This window comes from Lontra canadensis, unplaced genomic scaffold (genome assembly GCF_010015895.1).
Source record: "Lontra canadensis isolate GAN:19392208 unplaced genomic scaffold, GSC_riverotter_1.0 scaffold119, whole genome shotgun sequence".
NCBI classification, from domain to species: Eukaryota; Metazoa; Chordata; class Mammalia; order Carnivora; family Mustelidae; genus Lontra; species Lontra canadensis.
This window is the reverse complement of record NW_022631113.1, coordinates 2,807,697-2,833,451: the sequence shown is the minus strand read 5'-3', so window position 1 is coordinate 2,833,451 and position 25,755 is coordinate 2,807,697. Positions and strand designations below refer to the sequence as shown.

Genomic DNA, 25,755 nt, shown 5'->3' with positions numbered 1-25,755 from the left:
GAGAGAGAGAGAGAGAGAGAGAAATAATACACAGTGATACAAAATTTGAGTTCTGAAAACAGAATATGTATTGGCAGATAATTTATCCCCTTGATGGACAGATCTGAGCCACAGTGGGGTTCCACATGGTCTGTTTGGAAGACATTTCTCATTACTAAACTACCAGTTGTGTTTGTTAAGCTGTGAACAGCTCACAAATGTACTAACTGATATTTGCTTTCCCTCCTTCCTAGCCTCCTTTCCCTTTTCTCCTCAATTTTGCAACCCTGAGGTTGTATATCCCAATAAAACCTTGACCCATTTGTTTTGTTTGGATTTTGTTTGGATTCTGTTTTCTAGGGAGAACAAATATCTTTCCTCTTTGAAATGAAGTAATTAAGCAGTAATCTAAATATCACCATAAACACAAACCAGAAACTCACAGAATATTTACATTTGTCAGTTACGGAAACCCCCGTTCAGCTGCCATTTGCTGGAAAGGCCAATACTCAGGAGATAGGTTTTGATTGGAAGGGAATATGAACTTTATTCAGGAGGTTGGCCACCTGGGGAGAAGGTGGTTTCTTGGCCAAAGGCCAACTCTGAGGTTTCTGCTTGTCCCAGAGATTTTTAAAGGCCTTTAATCAGGTAAAGGAGTGCAGTGGTCTGTGACATTTCTTTTCTTTTTTCTTTTTTTAAAGATTTTTTTATTTACTTATTTGGCAGAGAGAGAAATCACAGATAGGCAGAGAAGCAGGCTCACTGCTGAGCAGAGAGCCGATGCAGGCCTAGATCCTAGGACGCTGAAATCATGACCTGAGCCTAAGGCAGAGGCTTAACCCACTGAGCCACTCAGATGCCCCAATGGTCTGTGACATTTTTTGATTACATGTAAACTCAGTGATGTCAGCTACAGGGTTATTTCAGTGTTTGGAGGTTGTGCAAGAAGTTCTAGTTCCTTGGTGCCTGGGGCAGAGGTGGGGGTGGTTACCCAAAAAGATCTGTTCCTTGGTACCCAGGGGTTGTGCAAGAGAGCTCTGTTCTTTCTGCAAAGAGGGGCAAGGTGTACAGATGTGCAAAGGAAAGTCAGTATAGTCATTCATGTGACCTTAAAAAAGACAAACATTTTGCTAAAAATTGCTGGGCCAATCAGAAAGCTAAGGGGGCTTCAAACAGACTTGCTGGCCTCTATGACCTGGGAGCATTCTGGTCCTTTATTCCCCAAGGCCAGTGATCTGTAAATCTCAAAGAAAGTAAATTAGTTCTGTTATAGATCAAGGGCCTTAAATCAGCCAGCAAGAAATATGTAAGACCAGCTGCAGTGCTGTTACAAGACACTGTGTATGCAAACAGGTGACTAGAATGGAAATAACCCTTACAGAGTATTATTATATAGGGAAACTGCTTAAAATATTTTATATTATAATGTTTTTGGTCTTTTATTTTAATGCCTAATTGTGAAGATAGAAATAAATGAAAAAATGCACCATTTAAAAATTGTCAGGGGCAATACAAATAATATTAATATACCTAATATTTATTTTACTGTGACAGGCACTTTACTCATATATCTTATTTGGTATTCTTTCTTTGCATAAGTGATGAGGCTCATAGAGATTAAGAGACTTACCCAAGGATACATACCTAGATTAGTGGTTAATTTAAACCTAGAATCAGGTATCTTTAAACCATTCCCCTTTGTACTTAACTTTGTTTGGGATGGGATTATATTATCAAGATCTATGGTAGATAGATAAATTCCCATGAATGAGTTCGCTAATAAATAAAACATATAATAAAAAGTTATAGAAAATTTACAAAAAATTTGAATGACAGAAATGTATATGATATGCTTGGGGGACAATGACAATCTTTGTCAAGGATAAACAGATGACATATTTGAGGAGAGCAAATGAACAAGGTAGAGTGAGCAGAGTGGAATTAGGTGTAAGAGGCTGAATGCCAGCCTAAATCTGGACACAGTTTGTAGTGTGTTTGTCAAATACATCAATGCTACTTTTGGTAGAAACAAAGATGTTGAAGAAAGACTTCACATCTGTTAAAAATACAAAGGGTTTTTACAAGACTCGTTGCTTTTGAAGGCATAATATATGGGAACTATTTAGCAGGAAGCTAGAAATAGGAGTTCATGAAAAGGTAAGTTTTGGGCAGACAGGACCTGGTGTAATAGTTTGGCCAACATGGCTGATTTAAGGAAAAGGGAAGAAAAAGAGATATTCATGAAACAGGGAAAGGGGGACACCTGGATGGCTTAGTCAGTTTAAGCAGCTGCCTTCAGCTCAGGTCATGATTTCAAGGTCCTGGGATTGAGTCCCTCATTGGGCTCTCTGCTTAGCAGGGAGTCTGCTTTTCCCCTGCCTGTTGCTCTCCCTGCCCCCTCTCTCTCTGACAAATAAATAAATAAAATCTTAAAAAAACAAAAACAAAAACAAAAACAAAAACAAAACAGAGAAAGGAAGCAAAATAAAATTTCAAACCTGGGGTGACAAGGTAGATCATTTGGTTAAGTGTCTGCCTATGGCTCCAGTCATGATTTTTGGGTCCTGGGATTCAGCCTAGTGTCCAGCTCCCTGCTTAAGCAGAGAGCTTGCTTCTCGTTCTCCCTCTGCCCCTCCCCCCCTCTCATGCTCTCTCTTGCTCTTGCCCTATCTCAAATAAATAAAATCTTAAGAAAAAGGAAAGAAAACAGAACAAAATCCATAGATTTGCCATTAGTGTTCTTAAAGAGCACTTTTCAGCAAAGCGGTGGGTGTAGAAGCTTCATGGTAAGAATTTAAAGGCCTGATAGTGAATTTAGTGCTAGCAGAAACAACATTATTTGGAGAGAACTACAGCTCTAGAAAGAGAGAATTCAATACCCTGGTTTTACAATACACATTTTTTTTTTTTTTTAAGATAAGACTCATCTACTTGACTAAATCCATGATAAATATCTCAAACCTTGGACAACTTGGTGTTTAACATGTTTTTTGTTTGTTTGTTTGTTTGTTTTTTAGAATAAATACTTGTTTGAGCCTCTTACAATGTAAGGAGAGGAACCTGCTGAAGAGAAACTGAATACAATCATAAGAAAAGACCTCAAATAAGAGTAAGAAGAAAACAGAAGTAAAGGAGATCACCAAAAAAAAGAAAAAGAAAAAGAAAAGAAAAAAAGTCATGTAAGAGTGATAGTAATGATTTTAATCAAAACTTCAAAAAGCAAACTTGTCAATATTTTAAAATGAATCTTTGGGAGCACTGGGTGGTTCAGTTGGTTGCACATCTGGCTCCTGATTTTGGCTAGGGTCGTGGTCTTGGGGTTGTGGGATTGGACTCAAAGAGGGTTCCGCACTCGAAACTGCACTGTTTGTCCCTTTCCCTACCCTCAATTGTGCACGCACTCTCTCTCTTTCTCTCTAATAAATAAATAAAATATAAATAAATAAATAAATAAATAAATAAAATGAATTTTTGGTTGTTAGTTCTGAGATTTTATTACTGGACACCTATAGAACTCCAAAGGATGGAGAGTAAATAAAAATGGAAAGTACACTGACCAACAGAGCAATGAAATGGAAAGAGCACCTATGATCCAAAAATACAGTAATAAAGAAAATACAGGTTAAAATATTCAACTGAACCCTGGTGGGCTTATATCAAAGATCATGATATTATTTCTTACAATTTTCATGCATATTTAAAGGAATGCTTACTACTTTCTCTGAGGAGCACCAGCATTGTATGGAAGTGCTGAATCACTATATTGTACTCCTGAAACTAACAGTACACTGTATGTTAACTAACTGGAATTTAAATAAAAACTTGAAAAAAAAAAAAAGAGAGCTTACTATGTGCCCTATATAATTAAAAAGACATGCTGGAAATTATCAGGAAATACCATGTTTTATTTAGTTTTTATAAAAGAAATGTAACTGTGCTATGGTCTCATATTGATATGTAAAACAGAAAGAATTTTTTTATATTTAAGGTGAATACTAGGAAAAAAGACTTTATAAAAGATTTATGAAAATAATTTTATATGCATTATTTCATGAGAAAAATTCATTAAGGTTAGAGGTTGAAACTTTGCTGAAGTTGAGAAATATGAAAGTAGAAGAATCCCTTACAAAGTTATCGTGTTTAAATTTTATGAGTCTCGACCAGGGTATTATTAGGGAGAGCTGAAATGATCATTATGAAGATTCTCACCTTGAGAGTAATATAATTTGAATATTAGAAGAAATATACATATATATCAGCTAGATTCCTATTGTGCAAACCTTTCTTTGATATCCTGGTAAGTCTCCAAAGTTCTTCATCCCTCTAATCAAAAGGAATATTGTAGCAGTTGAAGGAGCTGACACCGACTATTACAAAAATCTGTAAACTGAATTCAGATAATTTTCCATGCATCTTATTCCTAAAGGTCCTGGTACCATTTGAGGACAGTACTCCATAGGATAATTAAGTGACTCACAGTTTACACATATTATTCTCACAATGGCTCTAAAAAGTAGAAACCTCTTTGACTTTCCATGTTTGCCTTTTGGGGACACCCAAGCAGAGAGAGTAAAATATTCTAAATTTACACAGCTTGTAGTTGAGAAGGGCTTCACAGGTTTTCATTCATTCATTTCATTTCATCCAACATTCATACTTAATCACTACTAAGTCATGTTGTCTCTCAGTATGGCTTAAATAAAATGCTGCTAAACTATTTTGAATTTGTATCAATTATCATAATATAATTTCTTTAATTTGGGGAGGAGATTTACCACCAATAGTTTATATTTAACCTGTTTTCTGTAATAGCTCCTGTAGCTATTGTACAGTTTCTATAATAGTGGAATGTCTTACTAAAACAACTAGAAAAAAAAAAGAAAACTGGCTTTCTCATGGTTATTCAGAAAAAGAAATTGAGAGAACAGTTAAAATTACTTTTCTTACATTCTTCCTATGTTGTGTAAATTCAATTTGTTCTCTACCTCTAACCCACATAAAACACATTAAAAATAATTATTTGGATTGGTTCAGTTTCAGGTTTGTATAATGTTCATGAGAAGTCTTCAAGCAAAAATCTTGTCTAATGCCACAAAATGTGAATATAATCTAGAGGCTGATTTTTCAAGTGTGGTGTGCAGATCATGTGTTTACTTTTAGTAACAATGCTGATAACATGGCAGTGCTGTTTGAGTTTCATAAATTTTAATCACTATCCTTTAATTTTTAACTCAGTTTTTAAAATTGCCTGTGGGGGAGAGCACCATGCACTGTAATGTGGGGATGATCTTTCTTCTGTTTATGTTCTAAATTGGCCAAATGCTAGAGCTGGTTGGATATCAATTATAGTTATTAATATTGAAAATTGAATATGGTGACTTCTTTCTATCATTTATCTAAAAGCACTTATTGATGATTCACTGTGTGACAGAACTTTCTGTTAAAAAGTAATGAGCCCTTGATTTCAATTGGCTTAGACCACACCAAAAAAAATTTCGGATTCCTGCTGATTAACTCTATGTCATTTGAGATGGTTGCAACTGTGATGAACGTGGGATTTCATACTTCCTATTTTTAAGATATTGAATATATTATTTAATACTCAAGTTGGTGAGATGGATAGTGATTACTCCCTTTAATAGGTGAGAAAAGTGAGTCATAATAAGATTTCTGGCCTTAAACAGTTTCTAAAGTGCTTATATTAAAAATCTGGGGGGCACCTGGGTGGCTCAGTGCGTTAAGCCTCTGCCTTCAGCTCAGGTCATGATCTCAGGGTCCTGGGATCGAGCCCCGCATCGAGCTCTCTGCTCAGCAGGGAGCCTGCTTCCTCCTCTCTCTCTGCCTGACTCTCTGCCTACTTGTGATCTCTGTCTTTGTGAAATAAATAAATAAAATCTTAAAAAAAAAAATTCTGGGGCTCCTGGGTGGCTCAGTCAGCTCAGTTCCAGCTCAGTTTCAGTTCAGGTCATGAACGCAGAGTCATGGGATCAAGCTCCATATAGGGCTCAGCACTCAATTTGGAGTCTGCTTGAGATTCTCTGTCTACCCTTCTTCCTGCTCTGCTCTCCTCCTGTGCTGGCGATCTCGCTTTCTCTCTCTCTCTCTCTCAAATAAATAAATAAATAGATAGATAGATAGATAGATAGAATCTTTAACAACAATGACAAAAAATCCAGGCAGTGTTTTTGCAAAGTCCATGCTCTTAATCAAATGCTAGCTAGCTCCTTGCAAAATAATCACTGATAAATGGTTGGGAGTGGAACACTGGAATAAGTTAAATCAAAGTTTTACAAATTTACACTATCACAGCAACCCAGAAGATCATTTAACATTATTGCCACACTAATTAATTAAGGTCCCCAGATTAACCCTGTGTACCAAAGTCTCCCAAGGAACTAAAATAACTGGCATAAGAATCTTGATCAGCAAACTGTTCTCACACGGTGAATTTTTAATAGGTAAATACACTACGTGTTTTCTTTCTTTCATAACATCCCATGAGAACTGCCACTTATTAAGCAGTCACCAAGGTTCCACAGGACTTACCTAATAAGTATTTGACAAGGCTGGACATTTTAATTACAGAAATGAGGCTATTTCTGTGACTCAGGATTCCTGGAGGAACTTTTATTAACTAAAAATCATCAGAATAGCCGTAGTGCCTGTTTTGATTTTATTCAGTGGGTCAAGGAATAGGGGACTTGCAAAATGATTGACAGGGATATTTGTGAGAAAAATCTCCATGTTCTTATTGCCCCTTCAAGACCAAATTGATCAATGCATGATCAATTTAATTAAGCAAATTAATATGCAGGAAAATAGGGCTACAATGAAACACTTAAAAGTAATCATCTTATAGTGATGATATTTTGAGTGGTTTATTTTTATTTTTTTACTTTTGCTTAGTTTTAGAATTTCTAAATTTTCTGGAATTAGTATTTTTTTAATAATGAGAAAAAATTATAATTTTCAAACTATAATGTTATGGCCTTTATTTTATCTTGAATAAAAAGTCCTTTTAAATATGGTTTTGTTCTTATTCATTTATTCTCTTTGGTACTGAAATTAAATAAACAAAGGAGGTAAAATTTCTTTTTCTTTTTTTTTTTTTAGATTTTATTTATTTATTTGACAGAGAGAGAGAGAGAGAGATCACAAGTAGGCAGAGAGGCAGGCAAAGAGAGAGGGGAAGCAGGCTCCCTGCTCAACAGAGAGCCCAATGCGGGGCTCAATCCCAGGACCCTGAGATCAAGACCTAGGCCAAAGGCAGAGGCTCAACCCACTGAGCCACCCAGGTGCCCCAAAGAGGTAAAATTTCTATCCTGATTATCATACGTAATACTTTCTTCAGTTGTAATGAAAATTCACTTGATAGTAGTTGTTACATATACTTCGGACATTTTGCTCCATCTTTTCAAGTCTACCTAAAATAATATAACTCATGATGGATTAAAAAAATATATATATATATGTATATGTACATACATATATATATATATATTTCACTTAGATTTTAGTTATATTAGCAAGCTTTCTCAGTTGTAAGAATATTACCATATTACCACATTTTTTAATCATCTTATCCCAAAAGAAATGGGTTTATTGTTCTGATCTAAACATTTATTTCCACATTCATAATATTACCAATGATATTTATTTATTTATTTATCTATTTATTTTTAAAGATTTTATTTATTTATTTGACACAGAGAGAGAGCACAAACAGGGGGAATGGCAGGTAGAGGGAGAGAGAGAGAGAAGCTGGCTTCCCACTCAGCAGGGAGCTTACTGATGTGGGGCTCCATCCCAGGATGCTGGGATCATGACCTAAGCTGAAGGCAGACATTTAACCGACTGAGCCACCCAGGTGCCCCTGCTACCGGTGATTTTTAAACTTTCCCTTAAATCTCAGAAGTATAAATTATTTTTGCAAACTCTAGCATGTATTTCTTCATAAAGATTTTATGTAATCTTTGCCTCATTAAGCAAACAAAAAAAACAAATAAAACAGTTGACTGGTTGGCAGTGTAGGCCCATTGATGGCTAACATTTGTAGACACAGATCAATGACACAATTTTGAATACTTACCTGACTACTCTTCTTTTTAAAAAAAATTTGACCTTTTAAAGTGTTAAATAAGTGTGTCATTTTACATAGATTCATGAAGACTCTCAAAAATACAAGTTAAGTCCACTTTACTGGCAATTAAAATACCATAGAAGTATTGACAGTGGGGTTGTAAGTTTTCAAAATGGCAAACAGTTATGATAATGTTCTGAACAGAAGATATTTCCCTTATTTCTTCTATTTACATCATAATTCTTCAAAAAAAATCTGGAATATTTAATTCATATAAAATACTAAAAATATTTTGTGCTTATATGTAAATTTTACTCTTACTTTCAAATATTTCTGAATAGTTGATTCACTTACATTAATGCTTGACTAGACATTTGAAAGTTATGGGGAAATGGACAAGTTTTCATTGTGCACAGCTAACAATGTTGCAATAAAGTTGCAATGTAGATAATACAGATTCTCTGAAGAAAATTGGAATTAACCAAAAACATGCTGATTTGTTGAAATAGAGACTGTTAAAGAGTGTCCAGGGACCTTGAAAGGAGTTGGGGCTTTATACTACAGAGAATGGAAAACCAATTCATAGAATTCTTAGCTTTATACATAGGAAGGTTACATTAGCAGGATGCAGGATAGATCATAATAAAGCAAAATGGAGATGGGGAAAATTTTGTGAAGTGAGGTCTTAGTTTGAGTTGTGGTCTGTGAATAATTATTGAAGCCATAGGCCATGGAAGTACTGAATGAATATGGATAAGTAGAAGAGAAAAAGACCAGAACTCTAGGGGTGAAGGGCAGGGGATGATGAGAGTAACCAAGGAAAAATATTGGGAAACATTTTCAGAGAGTCATGAGAAGAAGTTGAAGATTAAACTGTAATTATCAATTATTAGTATTGTCATTTAAGTCTGAACATGGTGGGGAAATGGTGTATGAGAAGATATGACATGAGAATTTGTTCCTTGGGAAGTTACATTTTTTTCTGTGATCTGATTCAACATTTCAGTCAAACGTATAAACCGGGAAGTATAAAAATTGTATAGTTAATTTACTCCCTAAATTTAGTATGGGAAGAATTTGAGAAAAAAAATGTGAAAAAACTTTCACTAAAATAAAAAAAAAATCTTTGTTGACAAATAAAATGAAATATATAATATATACAATTTATGAGTTATTGTATCTTTTCAACAAGTATAACTTGTTTAATTACATAAGGACTAAAAGCAATGAATATTCATTACATTAGCTGATTTAGGGGATGTTGGTTTCTATTATCTTTGCTTCCATTGGCAAATAAAGGCTGAACAATATAATAAGTGAATTCCTATTTATCAATATTTCTTCCAAATTGAACAAATAATATAGAGTTGATTATAGTATTTTGCCTATCATTTTACAGTGTTAAAATAGATATTTGTCCTTTTTTAGACTAGGTTTCCTCTCTACATTCAAAATATCACTTAAAATAATCTTAAATATTAATGTATTTACATGATACATATAGCTAGAAGTACTCATTCTATTTAAGGTAAATCCTGGTTCCTAAGTATGGCTTCAACTGAATTATGACAACTAATTATTTACTTTCAATATATATAAGTAATAGTATAAAATTGTATAATACAATGATATATTAAAAGGGGGAATACCTCATTGGATGTTCAAAGCAGAAAGAGAGAGAGAAGGAAAAGAAAAGAAAGGAGGACTAAAACTGCAAGTTCAATGCTTACTGATCATATTTTAGCCCAGAGAAAATCTTAACTGCCTTTAATTTATGGCAGAATTTATGCAGAATAAGCACACCTTGAGATGCACAGAGAATTTATTCAAAATGGATCTATGTCCCCATAAATAATGTTTCTGGAGTGAATAAATAATCCAGTTGTAAAATATCTTATCTAATATTATTCCAAAGAATTTTCTTTCAAAATTACAGTATAAGGGAGGTTAATAGCAAATACTTCCAGTAAAGAAAAGAAAGGTCACAAAATATACACAAAATGACATCATTATTAAAACAGAACATATTCAGACTTTGCAGTCATTATTGTTGGAGATAGTTTTAAAAAAGAACAAAAACACACTTTATCTTGAAATCCAGATGTTTTCTCACTATTTTCCAAATAGTTTATCAAATATCATTTATATAGATCATAAAAATGTTCCTTTTTATTACATGAATGACAGTGGGTGTCTTGGAAATAATTTCTAACATTTTTTTAATGGAATAAAAGTCTATATTTTAATGCACAACTATATAATGAGGATAAAATATAGAATTTCATTATAAAACCCTCTGAGTTTGTGAAAGACATTTTATAAAGCTAGTAAGAACAATGCATTAAATCCAGAAATTATCAGTAATTAATATGTTACTACATTCTTTCTATCCATTGCTATTGTTCTTCCTTTCTTTTCTTTTGTTTTCTTTCCTTTTTCCCAAGCTTCCTATGAGGCATTAAATCAACTGTGAAATCTTTCTTAAGTTCTTTAGTCAAGAGTCCCCTCCTTTATGGTCTCCAAATAGTCTGGCCAATCCCACTGCACTAAAAACTTTCCTCCTAGAAAAAATACTGTCATATTTAACATTGCCTACCATCTCTAACAAAGATGCCTGGAAGCTCTTTTTTTTTTTTTTTTTTTTTATAATTTTTTTTTTTTTATAAACATATATATATATATATTTTTTTTCCCCCAGGGGTACAGGTCTGTGAATCTCCACGTTTACAAACTTCACAGCACTCACCATAGCACATATCCTACCCAATGTCTATAACCCCCCCCCAACCCCCCTCTGCCCAGCAACCCTCAGTTTGTTTTGTGAGATTAAGAGTCACTTATGGTTTGTCTCCCTCCCAATCCCAACTTGTTTCATTTACTCTTCTCCTACCACATTAACCCCCCATGTTGCATCTCCTCTCCCTCATATCAGGGAGATCATATGATAGTTGTCTTTCTCCGATTGACTTATTTCGCTAAGCATGATACCCTCTAGTTCCATCCATGTTGTCGCAAATGGCAAGATTTCATTTCTTTTGATGGCTGCATAGTATTCCATTGTATATATATATACCACATCTTCTTTATCCATTCGTCTGTTGATGGACATCTAGGTTCTTTCCATAGTTTGGCTATTGTAGACATTGCTGCTATAAACATTCGGGTGCACGTGCCCCTTCGGATCACTACGTTTGTATCTTTAGGGTAAATACCCAGCAGTGCAATTGCTGGGTCATAGGGTAGTTCTATTTTCAACATTTTGAGGAACCTCCATGCTGTTTTCCAGAGTGGTTGCACCAGCTTGCATTCCCACCAACAATGTAGGAGGGTTCCCCTCTCTCCGCATCCTCGCCAGCATCTGTCATTTCCGGACTTGTTAATTTTAGCCATTCTGACTGGTGTGAGGTGGTATCTCATTGTGGTTTTGATTTGTATTTCCCTGATGCCGAGTGATATGGAGCACTTTTTCATGTGTCTGTTGGCCATCTGGATGTCTTCTTTGCAGAAATGTCTGTTCATGTCTTCTGCCCATTTCTTGATGGGATTATTTGTTCTTTGGGTGTTGAGTTTGCTAAGTTCTTTATAGATTCTGGACACTAGCCCTTTATCTGATATGTCGTTTGCAAATATCTTCTCCCATTCTGTCAGTTGTCTTTTGGTTTTGTTAACTGTTTCCTTTGCTGTGCAAAAGCTTTTGATCTTGATAAAATCCCAATAGTTCATTTTTGCCCTTGCTTCCCTTGCCTTTGGCGATGTTCCTAGGAAGATGTTGCTGCGGCTGAGGTCGAAGAGGTTGCTGCCTGTGTTCTCCTCAAGGATGTTGATGGATTCCTTTCTCACATTGAGGTCCTTCATCCATTTTGAGTCTATTTTCGTGTGTGGTGTAAGGAAATGATCCAATTTCATTTTTCTGCATGTGGCTGTCCAATTTTCCCAACACCATTTCTTGAAGAGGCTGTCTTTTTTCCATTGGACATTCTTTCCTGCTTTGTCGAAGATTAGTTGACCATAGAGTTGAGGGTCTATTTCTGGGCTCTCTATTCTGTTCCATTGATCTATGTGTCTGTTTTTGTGCCAGTACCATGCTGTCTTGATGATGACAGCTTTGTAATAGAGCTTGAAGTCCGGAATTGTGACGCCACCAACTCTGGCTTTCTTTTTCAATATTCCTTTGGCTATTCGCGGTCTTTTCTGGTTCCATATAAATTTTAGGATTATTTGTTCCATTTCTTTGAAAAAAATGGATGGTACTTTGATAGGAATTGCATTAAATGTGTAGATTGCTTTAGGTAGCATAGACATTTTCACAATATTTATTCTTCCAATCCAGGAGCATGGAACATTTTTCCATTTCTTTGTTTCTTCCTCAATTTCTTTCATGAGTACTTTATAGTTTTCTGTGTATAGATTCTTAGTCTCTTTGGTTAGGTTTATTCCTAGGTATCTTATAGTTTTGGGTGCAATTGTAAATGGGATGGACTCCTTAATTTCTCTTTCTTCTGTCTTATTGTTGGTGTAGAGAAATGCGACTGATTTCTGTGCATTGATTTTATATCCTGACACATTACTGAATTCCTGTACAAGTTCTAGCAGTTTTGGAGTGGAGTCTTTTGGGTTTTCCACATATAGTATCATATCATCTGCGAAGAGTGATAGTTTGACTTCTTCTTTGCCGATTTGGATGCCTTTAATTTCTTTTTGTTGTCTGATTGCTGAGGCTAGGACTTCTAGTACTATGTTGAATAGCAGTGGTGATAATGGACATCCCTGCCGTGTTCCTGACCTTAGCGGAAAAGCTTTCAGTTTTTCTCCATTGAGAATGATATTTGCGATGGGTTTTTCATAGATGGCTTTGATAATATTGAGGTATGTGCCCTCTATCCCTACACTTTGAAGAGTTTTGATCAGGAAGGGATGTTGTACTTTGTCAAATGCTTTTTCAGCATCTATGGAGAGTATCATATGGTTCCTGTTTTTTCTTTTATTAATGTGTTGTATCACATTGATTGATTTGCGGATGTTGAACCAACCTTGCAGCCCTGGAATAAATCCCACTTGGTCGTGGTGAATAATCCTTTTAATGTACTGTTGAATCCTATTGGCTAGTATTTTGGTGAGAATTTTTGCATCTGTGTTCATCAAGGATATTGGTCTGTAGTTCTCTTTTTTGATGGGATCCTTGTCTGGTTTGGGGATCAAGGTGAGGCTGGCCTCATAAAATGAGTTTGGAAGTTTTCCTTCCATTTCTATTTTTTGGAACAGTCTCAGGAGAATAGGAATTAGTTCTTCTTTAAATGTTTGGTAGAATTCCCCCGGGAAGCCGTCTGGCCCTGGGCTTTTGTTTGTTTGGAGATTTTTGATGACTGTTTCAATCTCCTTACTGGTTATGGGTCTGTTCAGGCTTTCTATTTCTTCCTGGTTCAGTTGTGGTAGTTTATATGTCTCTAGGAATGCATCCATTTCTTCCAGATTGTCAAATTTGTTGGCATAGAGTTGCTCATAATATGTTCTTATAATTGTCTGTATTTCTTTGGTGTTAGTTGTGATCTCTCCTCTTTCATTCATGATTTTATTTATTTGGGTCCTTTCTCTTCTCTTTTTGATAAGTCTGGCCAGGGGCTTATCAATCTTATTAATTCTTTCAAAGAACCAGCTCCTAGTTTCGTTGATTTGTTCTATTGTTTTTTTGGTTTCTATTTCATTGATTTCTGCTCTGATCTTTATGATTTCTCTTCTCCTGCTGGGTTTAGGGTTTCTTTCTTGTTCTTTCTCCAGCTCCTTTAGGTGTAGGGTTAGGTTGTGTACCTGAGACCTTTCTTGTTTCTTGAGAAAGGCTTGTACCGCTATATATTTTCCTCTCAGGACTGCCTTTGTTGTGTCCCACAGATTTTGAACTGTTGTATTTTCATTATCATTTGTTTCCATGAATTTTTTCAATTCTTCTTTAATTTCCTGGTTGACCCATTCATTCTTTAGAAGGATGCTGTTTAGTCGCCATATATTTGGGTTCTTTCCAAATTTCCTCTTGCGATTGAGTTCTAGCTTCAGAGCATTGTGGTCTGAAAATATGCAGGGAATGATCCCAATTTTTTGATAACAGTTAAGACCTGATTTAGAACCAAGGATGTGATCTATTCTGGAGAATGTTCCATGTGCACTAGAGAAGAATGTGTATTCTGTTGCTTTGGGATGAAATGTTCTGAATATATCTGTGATGTCCATCTGGTCCAGTGTGTCATTTAAGGCCTTTATTTCCTTGTTGATCTTTTGCTTGGATGATCTGTCCATTTCAGTGAGGGGAGTGTTAAAGTCCCCTACTATTATTGTATGATTGTCGATGTGTTTCTTTGATTTTGTTATTAATTGGTTTATATAGTTGGCTGCTCCCACGTTAGGGGCATAGATATTTACAATTGTTAGATCTTCTTGTTGGACAGATCCTTTGAGTATGATATAGTGTCCATCTTCATCTCTTATTATAGTCTTTGGTTTAAAATCTAAGTGATCTGATATAAGGATTGCCACTCCTGCTTTCTTCTGATGTCCATTAGCATGGTAAATTCTTTTCCACCCCCTCACTTTAAATCTGAAAGTGTCTTCGGGTTTAAAATGAGTTTCTTGTAGGCAACATATAGATGGGTTTTGTTTTTTTATCCATTCTGATACCCTGTGTCTTTTGATTGGGGCATTTAGCCCATTAACATTCAGGGTAACTATTGAGAGATATGAATTTAGTGCCATTGTATTGCCTGTAAGGTGACTGCTATTGTATATTGTTTCTGTTCCTTTCTGATCTACTACTTTTAGGCTCTCTCTTTGCTTAGAGGACCCCTTTCAATATTTCCTGTAGAGCTGGCTTGGTGTTTGCAAATTCTTTCAGTTTTTGTTTGTCCTGGAAGCTTTTAATCTCTCCTTCTATTTTCAATGATAGCCTAGCTGGATATAGTATTCTTGGCTGCATGTTTTTCTCGTTTAGTACTCTGAATATATCATGCCAGCTCTTTCTGGCCTGCCAGGTCTCTGTGGATAAGTCTGCTGCCAATCTAATATTTTTACCATTGTATGTTACAGACTTCTTCTCCCGGGCTGCTTTCAGGATTTTCTCTTTGTCACTAAGACTTGTAAATTTGACTATTAGGTGACGGGGTGTGGACCTATTCTTATTGATTTTGAGTGGGGTTCTCTGAACCTCCTGGATTTTGATGCTTGTTCCCTTTGCCATATTGGGGAAATTCTCTCCAATAATTCTCTCCAATATACCTTCTGCTCCCCTCTCTCTTTCTTCTTCTTCTGGAATCCCAATTATTCTAATGTTGTTTCGTCTTATGGTGTCACTTATCTCTCGAATTCTGCCCTCGTGGTCCAGTAGTTGTTTGTCCCTCTTTTGTTCAGCTTCCTTATTCTCTGTCATTTGGTCTTCTATATCGCTAATTCTTTCTTCTGCCTCATTTATCCTAGCAGTGAGAGCCTCCATTTTTGATTGCACCTCATTAATAGCTTTTTTGATTTCAACTTGATTAGATTTTAGTTCTTTTATTTCTCCAGAAAGGGCTTTTATATCTCCCGAGAGGGTTTCTCTAATATCTTCCATGCCTTTTTCGAGCCCAGCTAGAACCTTGAGAATCGTCATTCTGAACTCTAAATCTGATATATTACCAATGTCTGTATTGATTAGGTCCTTAGCCTTTGGTACTGCCTCTTGTTCTTTTTTTTGTGGTGAATTTTTCCGCCTTGTCATTTTGTCCAGATAAGAGTATATGAAGGAGTAAGTAAAATACTAAAAGGGTGGCAACAACCCCAGGAAAATATGCTTTAGCCAAATCAGAAGAGATCCCAAATCGTGAGGGGGGGGGGAAGGGGATAAAAAGAGGTTCAGAAAGAAAAAAATAAAATAAAATAAAAAAGAAAAAAGAAACAAATAAAAAAAAGAAAACCAATAATAAAAAAATATAAAAAGGAAAAAATATATATATATTGGATAAACTAGTAAAAAACGTTAAAAAAGAAAAGGGTAAAAGTTTAAAAAAATTTAGCAGAAGAAGAGAAAAAAATTGAAAAAGAAAAAAAAATTAAATTAACTGCAAGGCTAAAGAATCATGGGGAGAAAGCCATGAGTTCCGTGCTTTGCTTTCTCCTCCTCTGGAATTCCGCTGCTCTCCTTGGTATTGAAACCGCACTCCTCGTAAGTGAACTTGGTCCTGGCTGGGTTTCTTGTTGATCTTCTGGGGGAGGGGCCTGTTGTAGTGATTCTCAAGTGTCTTTGCCCCAGGCGGAGTCGCACCGCCCTTACCAGGGGCCGGGCTGAGTAATCCGCTCGGGTTTGCTTTCGGGAGCTTTTGTTCCCTGAGCGCTTTCCGTAGAGTCCGGAGGACGGGAAGGAAGATGGCGGCCGCCCAGTCTCCGGCCCGGAGGAGCCGAGAGCCCGGGGCCCCACTCCTCAGTGCGCCCTCAGGGAACAGCGTCCAATTACTCCCGTCTGCCTGGCCTCCAGCCGCGCTCCGAGCTCACCGAGCCTGCGACCGGTTCAAGGTAAGCCCGAGCTGTGAGCTCACTCCTCGGCTCCGTCTCTGTAGCCGGCTTCCCCGTTCTAATACCTGCGAGCTCTGCGACACTCAGACACCCCGATCCTTCTGTGACCCTGCGGGACCTGAGGCCACACTGGCCCCGCGTGGGCTTCACCCCAGTTAAGCCTCTGGAGCGATGTCCCTCAGCGGAACAGACTTTTAAAAGTCCCGATTTTGTGCTCCGTTGCTCCGCCGCTTGCCGGGAGCCGGCCCCTCCCCCCGGGGTCTGTCTTCCCGTCGCTTTGGATTCACTTCTCCGCCAGTCCTACCTTTCAGCAAGTGGTTGATTTTCTGTTTCTAGAATTGCTGTTCTTCTTCTCTTCGATCTCCCGTTGGATGTGTAGGTGTTTGCAATCTTTAGATAAGCTATCTAGCTGATCTCCCGCAACCTGAAGTAGTCTCAGCTGCTACTTCTCCGCCATCTTGACTCCAATCTGCCTGGAAGCTCTTAAAGTTCATTTACTGGATTACCTTGGCCCCCAAAATTTAACAATGTTTCATAAATTTCCAATGTTTGCAAACCACATAGTAAATGGCCAATATACCACAAAGAATTTCATACTAAGTTAAAACATATATTAAACATCTCTCAGAGGGTAATATTGGTGGTAGAGTAGGGAGACCTCACCCACAACACAACTAGGAAACTATCAAATCATCCAGAACACTTCAGAAATTGACTTGAAGCCTGGAAAAACAAACTCCACAATTAAAGGTAGAAAAGAGGCCACAATGAAGAAGGTAAAAAATTCAGGTTTAGAAGAGAAATGGATAGTGGCTGCTGTGGTAGGGAGGGAGCCTAGGTCATGGAAAAGGGTGAGATTAAAATTAGCACATGGAGGGGAGCTAATGGGGAAAACAAATCCCCATAGCAGTTGGGTTGGAAAGAAAGAGGAGCCAAATTTCATGAGTTCTTGCAACCATGGGGCTTAAAGTGTAGAGCTCTAAAGGTCAGCGGGCTTGGCTCAGGTAGAGCCCAGAGGTATTGGGGCTGCTTCTGGATAGAAGGCAGAGCAAAGAGTCTGCAGACATACAGCATGGAAACAGTGATCTAAAGAGGGCCTAGGGCACACAATAGAGATGCTATTTGCTTATCTTGAAACATGTCTCAGAAAGGCAGCATTCACAGACAGACTCCTCTGGGAGCAAAGCAATTGGCAGGTGCCATTTCCTCCCCTGCTGCCCAGCATAAACACAGCACCACCTCAAGGAACCTAACTTGCGTACATCAAGCCCTCCACATGCCCTGGAAGAATTGCCCTTCCGAGTCATAACTCAGTCCCAGCAAGGCAGGTTCCCTCCACCTGAGGACCAGCCCAAATCTCCACTCCTACTATGTCTTCCAACAGGAGTTTTGTAGGGCCTCGGTTCTGGGAGCAGCAGTGACAGGTTTCATTTCACAAGCAGACCAGAGCACACATAGTAAAAATGTGCCATATTCAGGTAAGGGACCAAACACTGCCCACAATAGGAAAAGTGAGACAGATAAAGTAGACAGAACACAATAGCAGAGCACAAACAGCATACAGTGGAGACACTCCCTGAAGTATCAGGCTCTGGGGAACAGGGGACACTATACTTCAGGCTACTATGGGACCTCTTTTTCATAAGGCCGCTACTCTCAAGAACAGGAGACATACTTCCCTAACACACCAAAGCAGGCACAAAGACTTAGATAAAATGAAAAGACAGAGAATTTGTTCCAAATGAAACAACAGGACAAAGCTCTTGCTAGATATTTAAGTGAAACAGATATTAGTAACATCCATGATAGAAAATTTAAAGTAATGATGATAAGATATTTACTGGACTTGAGAAAAGAGTGGAAGGCATGAGTGAAATCATTAACACAGAGATAAGTAATAACAGCAGAGATAACGGACTCAATAAACAAAATGAGAAACAAGATTGATAGAATGAATAGTAGGCTGGAAGAAGCAGAGGAACAAAATAATGATCTAGAAGACAGAGTAACAGAAAGTAATCAAGCTGGACAAAGAAGAGACAAAAGAATTATGCAAAATGAGAATAGCCTTAGAGAAATCAGAGACTCCATCAAATGTAATAACATTCACATTATAGAAGTCTAGGAAGAAGAAGAGAGAAAATGAGGCAGAAAATTTGTTTGAAGAGGTAATAGCTGAGAATATCCCTAATCTGGAGAAGGATACAGACATCCAGACCCAAGAGGCCCAGAGAAACTCCAACAAAATCAACAAAAGCAGATCCACACCAAGACATATTATAATTAAAAAGGCAAAATATAATGATAAGAAAGAAAACTTAAAAGCACTGAGAGAAGACAGTTACCTATAAGGGAAACCTCCATAAGGCTACCAGGAGGTTTTTAGCAGAAACTTTCAAAGCCAGAAGAGAGTGGCAGGGTATATTCAAATTGCTGAATGGGAAAAATCTGCAGTCACATACTAGCAATAGAAGGAGAGATAAAGAGTTTCCCAGACCAACAGAAACTAAAGGAGTTCATGACCACTAAACCAGCTCTGCAAGAAATACTAAAGGGGACTCAATGGAAAGGAAAGACCAAAGGTGACAGTATGAAGGTAGGAAACACAAAGCTGTGAAGAAATGAATATTTTTGTAAAGTATCAGTCAAGGAACTCCCAAAATAAAAGCATGTAAAGTATGACACCATATACCTAAAATGTGAGGAGAAGAAGAATAAACAATGGTTTCAAACCTAAGTGACCATCAACTTAATATAGATCGCTATATGCACAACATATTATATACAAACCTAATGCTAACCACAAATCAAAACCTGCCAATAAATATGTAAAAACTAAAGAGAAAGGAATCCAAATATATTACTCAAGAAAACCAGCAAACCACAAAAGAGAGAAAGACAAGAAAAGATCAAAGAAAATCTTCAAAAACTATCCAAAACAGGTAATAAAATGGCAATAAAGATGTATCTAGCAGTAACTACTGTGAATGTAAGTGGACTATATACTCCAATCAAAAGACCTAGGGTGACAGAATGGATAAAAAACAAAAAACAGGACCCATCTACATTCTGCCTATAAGAGACTCATCTTAGATCTACCGACATCCGTAGATTGGAGGTCAGAGGATGGAGAAACATTTATCATGCGAATGGATATCAAGAGATAGCTGAAGTAGTAATACTTACATAAGGTAAAATGGACTTTAAAACAGATACTCTAACAAGAGACAAAGGACATTATATAATAATAAAATGGATAATCCAACAAGAAGATAAAATAATTGTAAATATTTATGTGCCCAACTCAAAGATAAAACAAACATAAAGGAACTCAAGTTAAACAAACATAAAAGAACTATAGTTAATAACAAACATGAAGAAACTACAAAGTTTGGAGGGTAATTACTTTTGTCATGCTCTCTCCTTCCCTTTCTGTGTAAGTATCTATTCACTCACACACCTACACTCAGGCGTACACATACATGTATATACACAAACACAAATAGACACAAAACCATTTTTCTGCTATCTATTGTTTTCTGCAAACTTTTTTTTTAAATTTTTCCTTTGGTATGACATTATGTCTCAGATAACTTTTTATGTCAGTAAATTATCCTTCTGTCACATTGTGGTAGCAGCATAGCACTATATTTTACTTCACATGTGAGGCTTGTAGATAGTTTAGGTAGTCATTTCAGTGATTTACTTTACTAACATATCTGAAGTGTACTTTATTGTCTATACATCTGTACTTATATGTGTATTTCCATAGCACTGATTCCTAAAATTGGGATTGATTTGTTGTGTGGCACCCACACTTGCTATTTTGATCAGTATGTATGACTAAATTGCTTCCAGAACTTACATTCTTAACAACGGTTGAAATACTATATTTAACTTCACCTTCCCAATGACTGCTATTAGACTTAAATGTTATTGATTTATTTGTGATAACCTCATAGGAGGAAAGTAAAATAGCATGTTTGCTCTAATTTTTGTTTATTTAATTGGCACTAAATTTTAGTACAATGGTTTCCTTGCTTTTTATGTTTTGCCACATTTTTTAATTCATTGACTCATTTTATTTTATTTTTTATTTTTTAAAGATTATTTATTTATTTATTTATTTGACAGACAGAGATCACAAGTAGGCAGAGAGGCAGGCAGAGAGAGAGAGAGGGGGAAGCAGGCTCCCTGCTGAGCAGAGAGCCTGATGCGGGGCTCCATCCCAGGACCCTGAGATCATGATCTGAGCCGAAGGCAGAGGCTTAACGCACTGAGCCACCCGGGTGCCCCCATTGACTCATTTTAAAAAAATAACTTGTAAATATGTTTCATGTTATTAAACGTAATCTTTTTTAATTAAAATTTTTAAATATTTTCTCCCAAAATGCTACTTGCATTTTGTCTCATTACAGCATGAACTTTTATATGCATTGTTTATTTTTGACTTCCCATAAAATTGAATGTTGCATGAGAAAGAAACAAAGTAAATGTTTTTTTTATTTATTTGTTTACTTTTCTTCCTTTGCTAGCACTTCACAAAAGATTTATATAATCACTTGATGTTAGTTAATTGCAGATGTTCTCGATAACTGGACTCCTTTCATGAAACCACAAACCTAATATAGTTTAGAGTCAACCACAATAATACAATGTAATTAAAGGTCAGGCTCAACTGGACTTAGTGTCTAATCTCTTCTGGTGCTTTTTGCCTCTCTAACATTTCCAAAATCCTTCTTCCTAAGAGTCGAAATGCAGCCACCTCCTAAAGAGATTACTGTGGTGGCCTACAGCAATTTTTCCTTCTAGGGTTCCCTCCCACCAATCGATTAACTACATTCTCCTCTCTCTCATCTCTGTAAGACACAGTTTGTAGAATTATCATACCTAAAATCTTTTAAGGTCACCGTTCAATTATAGGAGCGATATTCATGTTATTTATTATGATAACAGAATCCCTTCAGAGATAATTGTCTACTAATTTTCCAGCTCTTAACTCAACATTATTTCTCACATACTCCGTAATCAAACATACAAACTATTTACAATTCTGAGCAATATTTTGTACCTCTATGAACTTTTGGAAATACAACTTCTGTGTCTTAGTAGTATGTATCTGAACTATAAAACTGGAAGAAATGGCCAAACTTGTCTTGCACCATCATGGGCTAAGTTGGCATTTTGCCCCAGGGGTAGCAAGTATCTGAGGTTTGGCTAGTCTGTATTTCAATGTTACACTCAATGAAAAGGGCTCTGAAAAAAGAAAGAAAAGAAAAGTGTTCTGGAAATTTTACTCCTTTTTCTATACTAAGTAGAATATTCTTTCAAAGCATCTACATATCTTATATGCAATATTTATGTCTTTCATTATTTGTATGGTTTGTGCTTGTTGTTGAAGATGAGGAGGATGATGATGATGATGGCGATGATGATGATAATTACTATCAGATGGAAACATTTTTATCTGGTATCTGGGACTGATTTATGTCCAGAACAGATGCTGCCAATTTTCCATAACTGATTTTTTTTTAAATATGGAACGCTTCACAAATTTGCATGCCATCCTTGTACAGGGGTCAAGTTAATCTTCTCTGTATCACTCCAATTTTAGTATGTGTGCTGTCCAAGCAAGTACTGATTCTTCTTTTTTTTTACCTGACATAGATTGAATTCTAACTATGAACTTTAAACTGATTGCATATGTTGTTGATTTGTCATTTTTTGTTCAGTGGTCAAGTTGCTTGAGTGGAAAAGATAAATAAGACAGATGGCAGGAAAATGCATACTGGGTACATTAGTGACACCAATTTTCTCTGCAAATAGATGTACTCTCCCATCACACAGCCAAGGCCAGCCCTGCAGGAGGGTCTAATAGTAAGTTCAGGGAAATGTCCTGAGACTTCAACCTATCTGGGTAAGCAAACCAGGGAAGCCTGAAGCAATATTCAGAGCCCACTGCCCAAAACAATGTACTCAGATATTTCTGTTCTCTATTTGGCCCTGCCTCATCTTCAAGTTTAGGTTATAATTGGCTCCCACCCCCAAAAAATGGTTGAATATGTTTCTTTCAGTTCTGCTTCTTCCATTACTTTAACTACTTAGCTGATGGAAAAAAATGGGGTGCCCTCATTTTTTTGATGGCCTAATGATGTCCTTTCACACCTCCAAAGTAGAATTCACTTTCTCACACAATCTGCCTGCTGGTATAATGATATAAACTAAGGATGATATATGTCAAATTGGTGCTTTCCTTTACATTGGGCCTACTTTTTACTTGATTTGGCAGTTTTGTTTTGTTGTTTTTTTTTTTTTAGAGTTTACATTATTGAGTTATTATAATTCACTAGCTCAAATGCAGATGAACTTTCTTCTTTATTCTGTGTTTTATCCATTCATTTTGGAGAGTTTTGTGAAAGGAGATATGAAAACAGTGCTTACTGTCTTTACTAGAATTCCCACTCATTTAAAACATACGCAAGCTTGTCTATCTCTAAACACTGGAAGACCATAAGTGAATCCTAGGTTAACCCCATGGTAACAGAAAGTTAAGAAAGTAAATAAATGTTTAAAGACATAAATCATTAGTCCATTTGTAGTTTACAGTATTACTTAACAGGTATTCAGGCAGAACCCAATGAAATGGTATAATGAAAGTGACATTCTTAAATTAATGTCACCATGAAGGATGAGGCAACATTACTTCACACATACAAAAAAGTAAAAAGGGGGTAAAAAAATTACTGCAAAAATATATTTTGGTTGAAAAAATTTAAGAACCTCATGAGTAATCTAGTAAGGCATAAATGGGTTTTCTTGGGTATTTGTATTTGTTTTGACATATTCTTAGAAAATACTAGATTTTACATAAATTTCTGACAGTCTTGAGTGTACAGATATGCCCCTTTATACCAAACAAACATAATCACAGAACAAAAAGTAACAGTGAATGAAAAAAAATCTTGTCCACTGAATTTTTCATTCACTAATGTTCTTAGGGGGAAAAGATGGAGGTCAGCAAACATAACTGTTTGTTCACATATTATCTCTGACACAAAACCCCTCACAAACATAAATTCTCCTCTGTATGCACTCATAAAGTAAAGGTTCCACATGAAATAAACAGGAACATTAAATATACAAATACATAAGCAGTCATAAATGTTAACCCCATCCCATTTTAGCATATTCATAAGTCTATTTCTGCATAACAATTAATGCCTCGTGCTGTTTCAGCACCAACTTGGCTAATAATGAGACTTCAGTATGTAAAAATGTAAATGATTTTACTGACCAAGTAACAGGGGACATATATTTCTTTTCCATAAGAAAATCTATCCAGTAAAAAACTAGAGCAGGGTTGCAATGACAATATTTTTCTTTGGAATAAATTAGAAACCTCTTTCTTCAGTAAAAAGAAACATTATCAAACAACTTACTAGAAATCTGATAAAATAAAGTTACACTGCAGGTCAAGTCACTCTTATTGTCAACAACATGATTTATAAAGCATGTGTCTTGTAGGACATCTATTAATGCAGATATAATCCTATAATCCCCATTCATCAATGTGAGTGCAATAAAAAAAAATGTGAGTGCAATAATAGGGTTCTCTTTAGCAGATCTCAGTCTTGCACATCAATATCTTAGGTGTTTCAAATGAGCATTGGCTACATAAATGTTATTGTATATGGACTGAGAGTTGGTATAGTTGAATTAATCCAGGTTTATAGTTATTTCTGAAGCTATTTCATAGTATTCCAAATCCATGCAACAGATCTCAAAGTTCTGTCCTCCCTATTTGATGAAACTTGGTCATTTCAAACTCAGTGTGAAGACTGCCTCCAAATCCTAACCCTGTTCCTATTTTTTCCTTTTCTCAAATATTGTGTGGGATTTTAATCCCCTTTTTCCCTCATTCATAAACTTATTCTATGATATGTGTACTTGCCTTATCATTCAATCAAAACAATACATTTTTTTCAAGTTGTAGGTAAGGTAGACCAGCAGCTTCTAACTTTTAGAAAAACTAATGTCTCAGGGAGATTAGGAATAAATAATACACATAAAGTATAATAAGTTCTACAACATATAAAAGGACAAGATTACATGAAAGCATAGAAAAAGTGTTCAGGGTGGCTAGGAGATATGCAAGTGAACATTAAACTTAAGTTATATTTTCGGGTTGAAAATTAAATTGTAATTTTGATAACATATACAAGGAAAAGCAAAAGCCTTCTTCTTCTTCTTTTTTTTTTTTTTTGAAGATTTTATTTATTCATTTGACAGACAGGGATCACAAGTAGGCAGAGAGGCAGGCAGAGAGAGAGGAAGGGAAGCAGGCTCCCTGCAGAGCAGAGAGCCGTATGTGGGGCTTGATCCCAGGACCCTGAGATCATGGCCTGAGGTGAAGGCAGAGGCTTTAACCCACCAAGCCACCCAGGCACCCAGAAAAAGGCTTAAGTAGATGGAGAATAGTGTGTGAGGACACAGAGTGATGAAATATCACGGAATGTTGTGGAGCTGTAAGTATTGAATATTGCAGGGTAGCAGAGGTCCAGGGAAATCTGGTAACATAACTGGAAAAGTAGGTAGGCACCAGATTGCAAAATCACTGTGTGCTAACACTAAACACTAAACACTAAAGAATGTCTAGCTGCCAATAGATTTAATCACATTTGGATTTAAGGAAATTAATATGTAGAGGGGGAGGGGCAAAGAAAGAGGGAGAATCAGACTCTCCTCTGAGCAGGGAGCCAGATGCAGGGCTCCATCTCAGGACCCAGAAATCATGACCTCAGCTGAAGACAGATTCTTAACTAACTGAGCCACCCTGGTGCCCCGTTGTCAGGCTTTATAAAAATTGTATTGTCATATTTTTCAGTGGAGTAAAAATAGCACTTTATTATTTACTTTTCTTAAGTTAGGTGGTTAACAAGCACGACTAAACAATATATATTTAGGGATACATGCATGTATAGTAAATAAGTTATAAATACATGTGTTTAAAACACAAAATTCTTACTATCCTCCAAGAATAATGTTTACCACTGAGGGAACAACAGGTAGAAAGTATTTCATGGAGTGCACCGGTAGAATTGTACTTAAGAAGTTTGATTTTTTAAGTTAGGTACCATGATAATAGAAAGTTAATTGAGTATTATACT

General features: G+C 36.4%; 1 protein-coding gene and 1 non-coding gene across 2 annotated transcripts in view; both read right to left on the bottom strand.

The window, feature by feature from the left end:
* Window positions 1–25,755, bottom strand: part of KLHL1 (kelch like family member 1) — a 373,856-nt gene that overhangs the window by 161,225 nt on the left and 186,876 nt on the right. The gene's annotated exons all lie outside the window — the stretch shown is intronic.
* Window positions 22,120–22,226, bottom strand: LOC116857179. Its single transcript, XR_004380707.1, has one exon. It is a non-coding gene; the product is annotated as a U6 spliceosomal RNA (small nuclear RNA).